Raw genomic sequence first — 14,254 nt, 5'->3', positions numbered from 1 at the left:
GATTTCACACCTACAGGAAAGAGACCACCAGGGAGACCCAAGAAGCGTTGGAAGGATGGACTCTATGAAGATTTAAACCAAGTGTCAATAGATATGAACGGACGGCGGATAGCAGCAATGGACAGAATACAGTGGAGGAGGAAACTTGTAGATGTGTGCGGTCCACTGGGCCTGATCACATAGTAGTAGTAGTAGTAGTAGTAGTACATTGGTACCGCAGATTGGAAATAAAAGTAATAATAAAAGATAATAAATACGTTTTTGTTTCTTGTAGTGAGATATTTGTAGGGGTTCCTCAGTCCTGGACTGGTAAAACCTACTGATTCGTCAGGATGGAGGCCGAGAAACCTATGTGGCACTGTCAGATGCAATACTACAAGATTATACATTACTTTCTTTATCCCTCAGAATACATGTTGTCGCTGTGTCTTCCATGGCGTTGGTGGCTTCTTAAGCCGGAGTGGAATCTGCTGAATAGAGAGGCACACTCAGTGCTGCCAGGGACGGCTGCAACAGCTCCAAGTGTAGCGCTGTGACTCGGAAGGTGGCGTGTTGCCCGCCGGTGGCTTCGGTAGGCGCTTTCCGCCAGCTGGTCTGCCACGGACGAGGCTGCGGCTGCACTCTCACGTCGGTCTCTCGCTGGTCACTGCCCATGTTGTCCCACCAAACAGACTGTGATGTCGGGTGTTGTGCTGAATTATGATCCTGACCTGCTGGTTCGGTAGGCCGTCTGACTCGAACGATGCTGCAGTTTCAGAATAGTTAGTGCCCTGAGCTGGAATGGTGTTGCTAGACTCATGGACTACCCGCCAATAGCGGCTTCGTTATTGGATGCTGGTTTGTAATTATCCATGGCTACAGATCGGTGGTCATCGCACCAAATAGCAAGAGCATGACCAATACTGGAACAATCTTACACGAGATGTTACAATATAGAGGTAGGGGTGTAATTGTGGAAGCGTGTGGGTACTGTGGAAACGTCTAGTATCCGGCCTGCAGAGTGCTGCACTGTAGTGGAGCAGCCAGAAATTGTTACAATAGTTCCTATTTGTCACGGTAGAGGGTTAGAAGTCAGTTGAGCAACAGACGCCGTGACAGTGATGCAATTTACGTTCGCGCATTTTCTAAACCTTTTTCGAGGTAAGTTGTGCTATTATATATATCTATATACTTTGTAGTTATCTTTCTTTACGTCTGACAGCTTATAAAGGGAGGTGCATAGAAGGTTTTAGCAGTCCTTTGTCAACCTTAAATGGATAGTTGCTTAATGTAATCTACCGAAATTTAAAATGGCCATTGTGTAGGTAATGTGGAAGCATTCATACGATGGCATTGTGGAAACGTTTCCACAATACCAACATACATTACTTCTAATACGTTTTGCGTCTGTTTCTAGATGCCACGAAAGCTAACTGATCGGAAACCAAGAGCTATTGTGAAGAAGTGGGATGCTGAAAACATGATTAAGGCTATAATAGCCTCAAGGGAAAGCAGGTGGGGTTAAGAAGAGCAGTAAAAGCTTTCTGTGTACCTCAGACGACACTTCGAAGGTTTGTGCATAGCGATATGTCACCTGAAGAATGTGTTTCTTTGAGACTTGGACGTAAGCTTGTACTACCTGATGCTATTGAGAAACAGTTGGTGCAGTATCTCATTGAAATGGATAAAACAGAAGGTCAACATCGTTGTCAAATAACTCATCAAATACATCTACATCTACGTTCTACATCTACATTTATACTCCGCAAGCCACCCAACGGTGTGTGGCGGAGGGCACTTTACGTGCCACTGTCATTATCTCCCTTTCCTGTTCCAGTCGCGTATGGTTCGCGGGAAGAACGACTGTCTGAAAGCCTCTGTGCGCGCTCTAATCTCTCTAATTTTACATTCGTGATCTCCTCGGGAGGTATAAGTAGGGGGAAGCAATATATTCGATACCTCATCCAGAAACGCGCCCTCTCGAAACCTGGCGAGCAAGCTACACCGCGATGCAGAGCGCCTCTCTTGCAGAGTCTGCCACTTGAGTTTGTTAAACATCTCCGTAACGCTATCACGGTTACCAAATAACCCTGTGACGAAACGCGCCGCTCTTCTTTGGATCTTCTCTATCTCCTCCGTCAACCCGATCTGGTACGGATCCCACACTGATGAGCAATACTCAAGTATAGGTCGAACGAGTGTTTTGTAAGCCACCTCCTTTGTTGATGGACTACATTTTCTAAGGACTCTCCCAATGAATCTCAACCTGGTACCCGTCTTACCAACAATTAATTTTATATGATCATTCCACTTCAAATCGTTCCGCACGCATACTCCCAGATATTTTACAGAAGTAACTGCTACCAGTGTTTGTTCCGCTATCATATAATCATACAATAAAGGATCCTTCGTTCTATGTATTCGCAATACATTACATTTGTCTATGTTAAGGGTCAGTTGCCACTCCCTGCACCAAGTGCCTATCCGCTGCAGATCTTCCTGCATTTCGCTACAATTTTCTAATGCTGCAACTTCTCTGTATACTACAGCATCATCCGCGAAAAGCCGCATGGAACTTCCGACACTATCTACTAGGTCATTTATATATATTGTGAAAAGCAATGGTCCCATAACACTCCCCTGTGGCACGCCAGAGGTTACTTTAATGTCTGTAGACGTCTCTCCGTTGATAACAACATGCTGTGTTCTGTTTGCTAAAAACTCTTCAATCCAGCCACACAGCTGGTCTGATATTACGTAGGCTCTTACTTTGTTTATCAGGCGACAGAGCGGAACTGTATCGAACGCCTTCTGGAAGTCCAGGAAAATTGCATCTACCTGGGAGCCTGTATCTAATATTTTCTGGGTCTCATGAACAAATAAAGCGAGTTGGGTTTTACACGATCGCTGTTTGCGGAATCCATGTTGATTCCTACATAGTAGATTCTGAGTTTCCAAAAACGACATGATACTCGAGCAAAACACATGTTCTAAAATTCTACAACAGATCGACGTCAGAGATATAGGTCTATAGTTTTGCGCATCTGCTCGACGACCCTTCTTGAAGACTGGGACTACCTGTGCTCTTTTCCAATCATTTGGAACCTTCTGTTCCTCTAGAGACTTGCGGTACACGGCTGTTAGAAGGGGGGCAAGTTCTTTCGCGTACTCTGTGTAGAATCGAATTGGTATCCCGTCAGGTCCAGTGGACTTTCCTCTGTTGAGTGATTCCAGTTGCTTTTCTATTCCTTGGACACTTATTTCGATGTCAGCCATTTTTTCGTTGGTGCGAGGATTTAGAGAAGGAACTGCAGTGCGGTCTTCCTCTGTGAAACAGCTTTGGAAAAATGTGTTTAGTATTTCAGCTTTACGCTTGTCATCCTCTGTTTCAATGCCATCATCATCCCGGAGTGTCCGGACATGATGTTTCGAGCCACTTACTGATTTAACGTAAGACCAGAAGTTCCTAGGATTTTCTGTCAAGTCGGTACCTAGTATTTTACTTTCGAATTCACTGAACGCTTCACGCATAGCCCTCCTTACGCTAACTTTGACATCGTTTAGCTTCTGTTTGTCTGAGAGGTTTTGGCTGCGTTTAAACTTGGAGTGAAGCTCTCTTTGCTTTCGCAGTAGTTTCCTAACTTTGTTGTTGTACCACGGTGGGATTTTCCCGTCCCTCACAGTTTTACTCGGCACGTACCTGTCTAAAACGCATTTTACGATTGCCTTGAACTTTTTCCATAAACACTCAACATTGTCAGTGTCGGAACAGAAATTTTCGTTTTGATCTGTTAGGTAGTCTGAAATCTGCCTTCTATTACTCTTGCTAAACAGATAAACCTTCCTCCCTTTTTTTATATTCCTATTAACTTCCATATTCAGGGATGCTGCAACGGCCTTATGATCACTGATTCCCTGTTCTGCACTTACAGAGTCGAAAAGTTCGTGTCTGTTTGTTATCAGTAGGTCCAAGATGTTATCTCCACGAGTCGGTTCTCTGTTTAATTGCTCGAGGTAATTTTCGGATAGTGGACTCAGTATAATGTCACTCGATGCTCTGTCCCTACCACCCGTCCTAAACATCTGAGTGTCCCAGTCTATATCTGGTAAATTGAAATTTCCACCTAAGACCATAACATGCTGAGAAAATTTATGTGAAACGTATTCCAAATTTTCTCTCAGTTGTTCTGCCACTAATGCTGCTGAGTCGGGGGGTCGGTAAAAGGAGCCAATTATTAACCTAGCTCGGTTGTTGAGTGTAACCTCCACCCATAATAATTCACAGGAACTATCCACTTCTACTTCACTACAGGATAAACTACTACTAACAGCGACGAACACTCCACCACCGGTTGCATGCAATCTATCCTTTCTAAACACCGTCTGTGCCTTTGTAAAAATTTCGGCAGAATTTATCTCTGGCTTCAGCCAGCTTTCTGTACCTATAACGATTTCAGCTTCGGTGCTTTCTATCAGCGCTTGAAGTTCCGGTACTTTACCAACGCAGCTTCGACAGTTTACAATTACAATACCGATTGCTGCTTGGTCCCCGCATGTCCTGACTTTGCCCCGCACCCGTTGAGGCTGTACCCTTTCTGCACTTGCCCGAGGCCATCTAACCTAAAAAACCGCCCAGCCCACGCCACACAACCCCTGCTACCCGTGTAGCCGCTTGTTGCGTGTAGTGGACTCCTGACCTATCCAGCGGAACCCGAAACCCCACCACCCTATGGCGCAAGTCGAGGAATCTGCAGCCCACACGGTCGCAGAACCGTCTCAGCCTCTGATTCAGATCCTCCACTCGGCTCTGTACCAAAGGTCCGCAGTCAGTCCTGTCGACGATGCTGCAGATGGTGAGCTCTGCTTTCATCCCGCTAGCGAGACTGGCAGTCTTCACCAAATCAGATAGCCGCCGGAAGCCAGAGAGGATTTCCTCCGATCCATAGCGACACACATCATTGGTGCTGACATGAGCGACCACCTGCAGATGGGTGCACCCTGTACCCTTAATGGCATCCGGAAGGACCCTTTCCACATCTGGAATGACTCCCCCCGGTATGCACACGGAGTGCACTTTGGTTTTCTTCCCCTCCCTTGCTGCCATATCCCTAAGGGGCCCCATTACGCGCCTGACGTTGGAGCTCCCAACTACCAGTAAGCCCACCCTCTGCGACTGCCCGGATCTTGCAGACTGAGGGGCAACCTCTGGAACAGGACAAGCAGCCATGTCAGGCCGAAGATCAGTATCAGCCTGAGACAGAGCCTGAAACCGGTTCGTCAGACAAACTGGAGAGGCCTTCCGTTCAGCCCTCCGGAATGTCTTTCGCCCCCTGCCACACCTTGAGACGGCCTCCCACTCTACCACAGGTGAGGGATCAGCCTCAATGCGGGCAGTATCCCGGGCAACCACAGTCGTAGTCCGATCGGGGGATGCGTGGGACGAGCTGGCCGTCCCCGACAAACCCCCATCCGGACCCCCACAGTGATGCCCATTGGCAACAGCCTCAAGCTGTGTGACCGAAGCCAACACTGCCTGAAGCTGGGAGCGAAGGGATGCCAACTCAGCCTGCATCCGAACACAGCAGTTGCAGTCCCTATCCATGCTAAAAACTGTTGTGCAAAGAACGTCTGAACTAATCTACAGAGAGCGCAAACAAAACGACACAAAATTGAAACGGTTATTAAAATACAAGATTGCCTAGTAAATGCAGTAATGCTGCCACTTGTGCACTGCTGACACACTGCTCGGCGGCGGAAGGAGACTACGCGATTTAACACTATTCGAGTACTAAAACGCGATGCTACAACTCTCAAATACTATAATAGGCCCGAAATTTATGAATTAAACAATGCAAGTACCAAAAACACGCAAAGAAATTAAGAATTAAACTATGTAACAAATGAGTGAGCTAGGAGTATACGACTTGCTGCTGCAGCTGCTTATCCAACGGCGGCAGGGAGCACACTGACTGTGACCAACCGACACTGGCCGTTCAAAACACATTGTATACGTGTGTGTCTCCGCAAGATATCATGCCAGTCCCTCCTCTAAAGAGGATGGTTTCCAACAGAGGTCGTAAGCCAGGTTCATCAGCTGTTTTTGACATCTTCGCCTTATAAAACACGCCTTGAAGACTCCTTACTGAAGTGTAAACAGAAGCTTCCTAAGGCACCTGCCAAAAGCAAGAAAAAACGTGAAGCTCCTCCTAGAAAACCGTGCAAAAAACGGCTTAACTTATCTGAGGATTCAGAAGAAGAGCCCAATGTACCAACTGTCTCTTCACGAGAGTAACATTTGGATCTCGCAGTTGGGGAAGAAAAACCTACTGAAGAAGATGCAATTTGTATTTTTTGTGAAGGCGCATTTTCCAAAGACATTCGGGGAGAATTGTAGATTAAGTGTGTAGTGTGTGAGGAGTGGGTTCACTCTTTGTGCGCCGGAAATGAAGGAGATATTTACGTACGCGAATTTTGCAAGTGAACTTCGCTTATGAAGCATTTTTCTAATGCAGTTGCGTTTAAAAATATTTTTGTATAATTTAAATTTGATATAAAATAAAATAGTTTCTAACACTTTCAATAGTTTTCGTTTCAAATAGTCAGTTTCCCACAATTTTAAGGCGTTTCCACATTACTCGCACTTCTTGAAAAATTAGTGAGTTGTTGTGCAAGCAGAAAATGTTTTTTAATTGTTAAATTGTTTAGTTTTTGTGTTTCATAATACTACATTCATTACTAAAACATTATGAATTAGCTTTGGCTAATTTTTGAAGCTGAAAGAGAAGTAAACATTTCTTTTATACAGCAAAAACAAACTGGGTTTCCACATTTACACCCCTACCTCTACACTGAAGCGCCAAAGAAACTAGTATAGACAAGCGTATTCATATACAGGGACATGTAAGCAGGCAGAATACGGCGCCGCGGTCAGCAACGCCTATATAAGACAAAAAGTGTCTGGTGCAATTGCTACATCGGTTACTCCTGTTACAATGGAAGGTTATCAAGATTTAAGTGAGTTTAAACATGGTGTTATAATCGGCCCACGAGCGATGGGACACAGCATCTCCGAGATAGTGATAAAGTGGGGATTTTCCCGTACGACAGTTTCACGAGTGTACCGTGAATATCAGGACTTCGGAAAAATACCAAATCTCCGACATCGCTGCGGCCGGAAAAAGATACTGCAAGAACGAGATCAACGACGATCGAAGAGAATCGTTCAACGTGGCAGAAGTGCAACCCTGCCGCAAATTGCTGCAGATTACGTTGGGCCATCAACAAGTGTCAGAGTGCGAACCATTCAACGAAACATCATCTGTATGAGTTTTTGGAGCCGAAGCCCACTCGTGTACTCTTGATGACTGCACGCCGCGCGTGATTAGCCTCCCTCGCAAAATTTAAATTACAACTAAAAAACATAATATTTATAGTCTGTGCTGTTCTCCTCCTTTCGTGACGAAAATATCTGCATAGATTTTGTAAAAAAATACGTAGAAAGTAAAGGATATTTTTGTAGCGGACAGTCTCCACATAGCTCCCCTTATGCGTCACGCTGCAGTACTTTAGCATCATCTATCACAATACATCTGTGATATAGGCCTTTCACGTGGGATAAATCCAGAGACAGTTTAAAATATTCTGTAATAAAATCATTTCAGTAATATATTTGTGTGGTGGAGGTGATGTCTTAAACGGTATTTGTGGGTCTCATTATATTTGCGGTGTTACATTACACTGTGCGACTGGTCCCGGAGGAGGTTCGAGTCCTCCCTCGGGCATGGGTGTGTGTGTTTGTCCTTAGGATAATTTAGGTTAAGTAGTGTGTAAGCTTAGGGACTGATGACCTTATCAGTTAAGTCCCATAAGATTTCAAACACATTTGAACATTTTTTTTTATCACTGCACAACACAAAGAATTACGCCTCGCCTGGGCCCGTCAACAGCGACATTGGACTGTTGACGACTGGAAACATGTTGCCTGGTCGGACGATTCTCGTTTCAAACTGTTTCGAGCGGATGGACGGGTATGGAGACAACCTCAAGAATCCATGGACCCTGCATGTCAGCAGAGGACTGTTCAAGCTGGTGGAGGCTCTTTAATGGTGTAGGGCGTGTGCAGTTGGAGTGATATGGGACGCCTGATACGTCTATATACGACTCTGACAGGTGACTCGTACATAAGCATCCTGTCTGATCAACTCCATCCATTCATGTCCATTGTGCATTCCGACAAACTTGGGCAATTCCAGCAGGACAATGCGACACTCCACACGTCCAGAATTCTACCGAGTGGCTCCAGGAACACTCTTCTGAGTTTAGACACTTACGCTGGCCACCAAACTACCCAGACAGGAACATTATTGAGCATATCTGGAATGCCTTGCAATGTGCTGTTCAGAAGAGATCTGCACCCCGCCGTACTCTTAAGGATTTGTGGACAGCCCTGCAGGATTCATGTTGTCAGTTCCCTCCAGCATTACTTCAGACGTTAGTCAAGTGCATACCACGTAGTGTTGCGGCGCATCTGCGTGCTCGCGAGGGCCCTACACGATGTTAGGAAGGTGTACCAGTTTCTTTGGCTCTTCAGTGATTCAGGGTGATTCAGAAAGAATACCACAACTTTAGGAATTTAAAACTCTGCAACGACAAAAGGCAGAGCTAAGCACTATCTGTCGGCGAATTAAGGGAGCTATAAAGTTTCATTCAGTTGTACATTTGTTCGCTTGAGACGCTGTTGACTAGGCGTCAGCGTCAGTTGATGCTAAGATGGCGACCGCTCAACAGAAAGCTTTTTGTGTTATTGAGTACGGCGGAAGTGAATCGACGACAGTTGTTCAGCGTGCATTTCGAACGCAGTATGGTGTTAAACCTCCTGATAGGTGGTGTATTAAACGTTGGTATAAACAGTTTACAGAGAATGGGTGTTTGTGCAAAGGGAAAAGTTCTGGACGGCCGAGAACGAGTGATGAAAATGTAGCACGCATCCAGCAAGCATTTGTTCGCAGCCCAGGAAAATCGACTCGCAGAGCTAGCAGAGAGCTGCAAATTCCACAATCAACTGTATGGAGAGTCCTACGAAAAAGTAACTACCTGAACGTCAACTACCCGAGGCGATGGATCGGCCGCCAGGCAGCCCATGACAGAGCACTTCATCACTGGCCTCCAAGAAGCCCTGATCTTATCCCCTGCGATTTTTTCTTATGGGGGTATGTTAAGGATATGGTGTTTCGGCCACCTCTCCCAGCCACCATTGATGATTTGAAACGAGAAATAACAGCAGCTATCCAAACTGTTAAGCCTGATATGCTACAGAGAGTGTGGAACGAGTTGGAGTATCGGGTTGACATTGCGCGAGTGTCTGGAGGGGGCCATATTGAACATCTCTGAACTTGTTTTTGAGTGAAAAAAAACCTTTTTAAATACACTTTGTAATGATGTATAACAGAAGGTTATATTATGTTTCTTTCATTAAATACACATTTTTAATGTTGTGGTATTCTTTTTGAATCACCCTGTATTTGCTCTGAATCTTTGGTTTCTTGAATCGTAACAGAAAGCTCACCATAGTTTAATTTCATCTTACTAGTTTGGTTCTTTACACATTATGTCCTCTTAAATCTCTAACTTACCAGTACTGATCCATTCCATGGGAATCTCATAACCGATTGCTTCTTTTGCATCAGTGATTTTCCGTATTAGACAAAACTAAACTAGAATGAGATTTTCACTCTGCAGCAGAGTGTGCACTGATATAAAACTTCCTGGCAGATTAAAACTGTGTCCCGGACCGAGACTCGAACTTTTTTTTTGTAACCATATATATTTATTTAAATATATTAACAACGATACATTAAAAAAAGACATTTTATTCTATTAATCTATTACATTCCTAGTGTTGGTTAATATTACTGTCATTTTATATGTTTTCGTTTTTATATTTTCCTTTCTCGTTTTTCTCTTATTGTTGTTCCTTAAACCCTTTTACATGGCCATTTGTCGTCTTTTTTTGAGGGGGTAGACATTGCAGGACAGGCATAACAGTTTATATTTGGCATCGATGCATTGATTTTGAGTTTATGTTTCTGTATGTGATGCACTTGTGATGCCACAGGCACATTGTGTATTCTGGTTTGATCTCTTTCTCTAGTTACACTGTTAAGTGGGACAGTATGAGGGAAACGTCACCATGATAGGTGGAGCAGAAGTGGAAGAAACTTTTTATACATATACTACAGAATATACCTAAATTGAAGAAGAGAGAAAATTTTGTCATATTACATAAGAGAAGCAGAAAGGATAGTGTGAGTAATCAATAGAATTTTATAGGCACAAAATAAAGGAAATCATTTTAAAAAAATATCTAATAATAATAATGAGTAGTTGGCACTTTCCACTAAGTAATGCTTGTTTCCTATTCAGTATAGTACAAATAATGGAAGAAAAATTAATTTAAAAAAACTGGTACTACTACTGTGCATACTTTTGACACTGTTTTGGCTGCGAGCATGACAGATGTTTGGTGAGAAGCACTTTGTATCAGTGCCTTTCGCGGGCAAGTGTTCTACCAACTGAGCTACCCAAGCACGACTCACGCCCCGTCCTCACAGCCTTACTTCTGCCAGTACCTCGTCTCCTACCTTCCAAACTTTACAGAAGCTCTCCTGCGAACATTGCAGAACTAGAACTCCTGAAAGAAAAGATATAGCGGAGACATGGCTGAGCCACACCCTAGGGGATGTTTCCAGAATGAGATTTTCACTCTGCAGCAGAGTGTGCGTTGATATGAAACTTCCTGGCAGACACGAGGTACTGGCAGAAGTAAAGCTGTGAGGACGCGGCGTGAGTCGTGCTTGGGTAGCTCAGTTCGTAGAGCACTTGCCTGCGAAAGGCAAATAATCCTGACACCACTAGTGGTTGATACACTGACCATAATGATTTCCTGTCTATGTTTCACTTGATATTGCTGTGCATGATGTAACATTTGATCTACTGAAGTTTTCTAATTTTGTCATACCCGTAAATGTTTTGCTGTTATAGCATTTAACAACTACATTCTCTAGTGAGAACACACAATATATCCAATGATTACCTACCCGTTGAAAGTGTGTTTGTGGCACTAAAATTACTCTTTTGCGTTGTGGTGCCGTTATTTTTCCTAGGAATAACTGAACTTCGCTTGATCACTTGTCAGTTCGCACCACCTGAGTTGGACATTGTTGGATGACTCCTTCACACAATTGCTAAGATCTCATATTGATATAACAACGTGCATATCCCTTTATTTGAAACAAGTAATACATCGCTAGTTACCATGCCACCCTTACATTTTAGATAAAATAATTCCAGAAATATATCTTAGCCTCAAATGGTAGCAATGGGTACGGGAATCGTAACTCATTTTAATCTTTCCGACACTGCATAGCAAAAACTGCGTCCTATCCAAAAAGACTTGGATCTCCCTCAGCATGCATTTGTGCAAGATGTCAAGTACGCTATGGAATTCCGCGTACAATATGATTACAAGGCTAATGGAACATAAACGGGCCATTTCACTCTGTGATATTGCTAACCTGACTGCTGCACAGTGGGAGCTTTTACAGAAACTTTTGAAATTTTTACAACCATTTGAGGAAATAACAATAATTACAAGTTCTGAATACACTAAAATTTCTGAAATTATCAAATATGTTGTTACATTAACGCGATATTGCGATAAAACGAGCACATCAGAACTAACACCCAAATTAAGCTAAGTGAGGCTTCTTATACACTCCTGGAAATGGAAAAAAGAACACATTGACACCGGTGTGTCAGACCCACCATACTTGCTCCGGACACTGCGAGAGGGCTGTACAAGCAATGATCACACGCACGACACAGCGGACACACCAGGAACCGCGGTGTTGGCCGTCGAATGGCGCTAGCTGCGCAGCATTTGTGCACCGCCGCCGTCAGTGTCAGCCAGTTTGCCGTGGCATACGGAGCTCCATCGCAGTCTTTAACACTGGTAGCATGCCGCGACAGCGTGGACGTGAACCGTATGTGCAGCTGACGGACTTTGAGCGAGGGCGTATAGTGGGCATGCGGGAGGCCGCGTGGACGTACCGCCGAATTGCTCAACACGTGGGGCGTGAGGTCTCCACAGTACATCGATGTTGTCGCCAGTGGTCGGCGGAAGGTGCACGTGCCCGTCGACCTGGGACCGGACCGCAGCGACGCACGGATGCACGCCAAGACCGTAGGCTCCTACGCAGTGCCGTAGGGGACCTCACCGCCACTTCCCAGCAAATTAGGGACACTGTTGCTCCTGGCGTATCGGCGAGGACCATTCGCAACCGTCTCCATGAAGCTGGGCTACGGTCCCGCACACCGTTAGGCCGTCTTCCGCTCACGCCCCAACATCGTGCAGCCCGCCTCCAGTGGTGTCGCGACAGGCGTGAATGGAGGGACGAATGGAGACGTGTCGTCTTCAGCGATGAGAGTCGCTTCTGCCTTGGTGCCAATGATGGTCGTATGCGTGTTTGGCGCCGTGCAGGTGAGCGCCACAATCAGAACTGCATACGACCGAGGCACACAGGGCCAACACCCGGCATCATTGTGTGGGGAGCGATCTCCTACACTGGCCGTACACCACTGGTGATCGTCGAGGGGACACTGAATAGTGCACGGTACATCCAAACCGTCATCGAACCCATCGTTCTACCATTCCTAGACCGGCAAGGGAACTTTCTGTTCCAACAGGACAATGCACGTCCGCATGTATCCCGTGCCACCCAACGTGCTCTAGAAGGTGTAAGTCAATTATCCTGGCCAGCAAGATCTCCGGATCAGTCCCCCATTGAGCATGTTTGGGACTGGATGAAGCGTCGTCTCACGCGGTCTGCACGTCTAGCACGAACGCTGGTCCAACTGAGGCGCCAGGTGGAAATGGCATGGCTAGCCGTTCCACAGGACTACATCCAGCATCTCTACGATCGTCTCCATGGGAGAATAGCAGCCTGCATTGCTGCGAAAGGTGGATATACACTGTACTAGTGCCGACATTGTGCATGCTCTGTTGGCTGTGTCTATGTGCCTGTGGTTCTGTCAGTGTGATCATGTGATGTATCTGACCCCAGGAATGTGTCAATAAAGTTTCCCCTTCCTGGGACAATGAATTCACGGTGTTCTTATTTCAATTTCCAGGAGTGTACAACAAGGTCTGCAAGAACGATTTATATGCATCACAAGTAAATATTATTTGGTGGCTACCGCTTTAGACCCACGCTTGAAAATAAATGTTTCCACCACTCAGCTGCAAAGACAAAAAGTAAGGCAGTATATTTTTATCGATAGCCTAAAGATGAACTGTGAAACGAGCATCGACGATAGCGCGAATTCGTCCACTATTCGGGCCACGGGCATGGGAACCGAAGAGCAGATTCTAAGCCAGACTAATCACTCATCTGTTATGGATTTCTTCGAAGAGTTGGTTGCAGAAAAAATCGCTTTCATACCGGGACATCGAAAGAAATAAATGCAGATGCAACTGAAATAGACCTTTATTTCAGTTGTTGTTGTTGTTGTTGTCTTCAGTCCTGAGACTGGTTTGATGCAGCTCTCCATTCTACTCTATCCTGTGCAAGCTTCTTCATCTCCCAGTACTTACTGCAACCTACATCCTTCTGAATCTGCTTAGTGTATTCGTCTCTTGGTCTCCCTCTACGATTTTTACCCTCCAAGCTGCACTTCCAACGCTAAATTTGTGATCCCTTGATGCCTCAGAACATGTCCTACCAACCGATCCCTTCTTCTGGTCAAGTTGTGCCACAAACTTCTCTTCTCCTCTATTCTATTCAATACCTCCTCATTAGTTATGTGATCTACCCATCTAATATTCAGCATTCTTCTGTAGCACCGCATTTCGAAAGCTTCTATTCTCTTCTTGTGCAAACTATTTATCGTCCATGTTTCACTTCCATACATGGCTACGCTCCATACAAATACTTTCAGAAACGACTTCCTGACATTTAAATTTATACTCGATGTTGACAAATTCTCTTCTTCAGAAACGCTTTCCTTGCCATTGCCAGTCTACATTTTATATCTTCTCTACTTCGACCATCATCAGTTATTTTGCTCCCCGAATAACAAAACTCCTTTACTACTTTAAGTGTCTTCTTTCCTAATCTAATTCCCTCAGCATAACCCGACTTAATTCGACTACATTCCATTATCCTCGTTTTGCTTTTGTTGATGTTCATCTTATATCCTCCTTTCACGACACTGTCCA

The sequence above is a fragment of the Schistocerca cancellata genome, chromosome 8 (genome assembly GCF_023864275.1).
Source record: "Schistocerca cancellata isolate TAMUIC-IGC-003103 chromosome 8, iqSchCanc2.1, whole genome shotgun sequence".
Lineage (NCBI taxonomy): Eukaryota > Metazoa > Arthropoda > Insecta > Orthoptera > Acrididae > Schistocerca > Schistocerca cancellata.
This window is presented reverse-complemented; position numbering follows the sequence as displayed.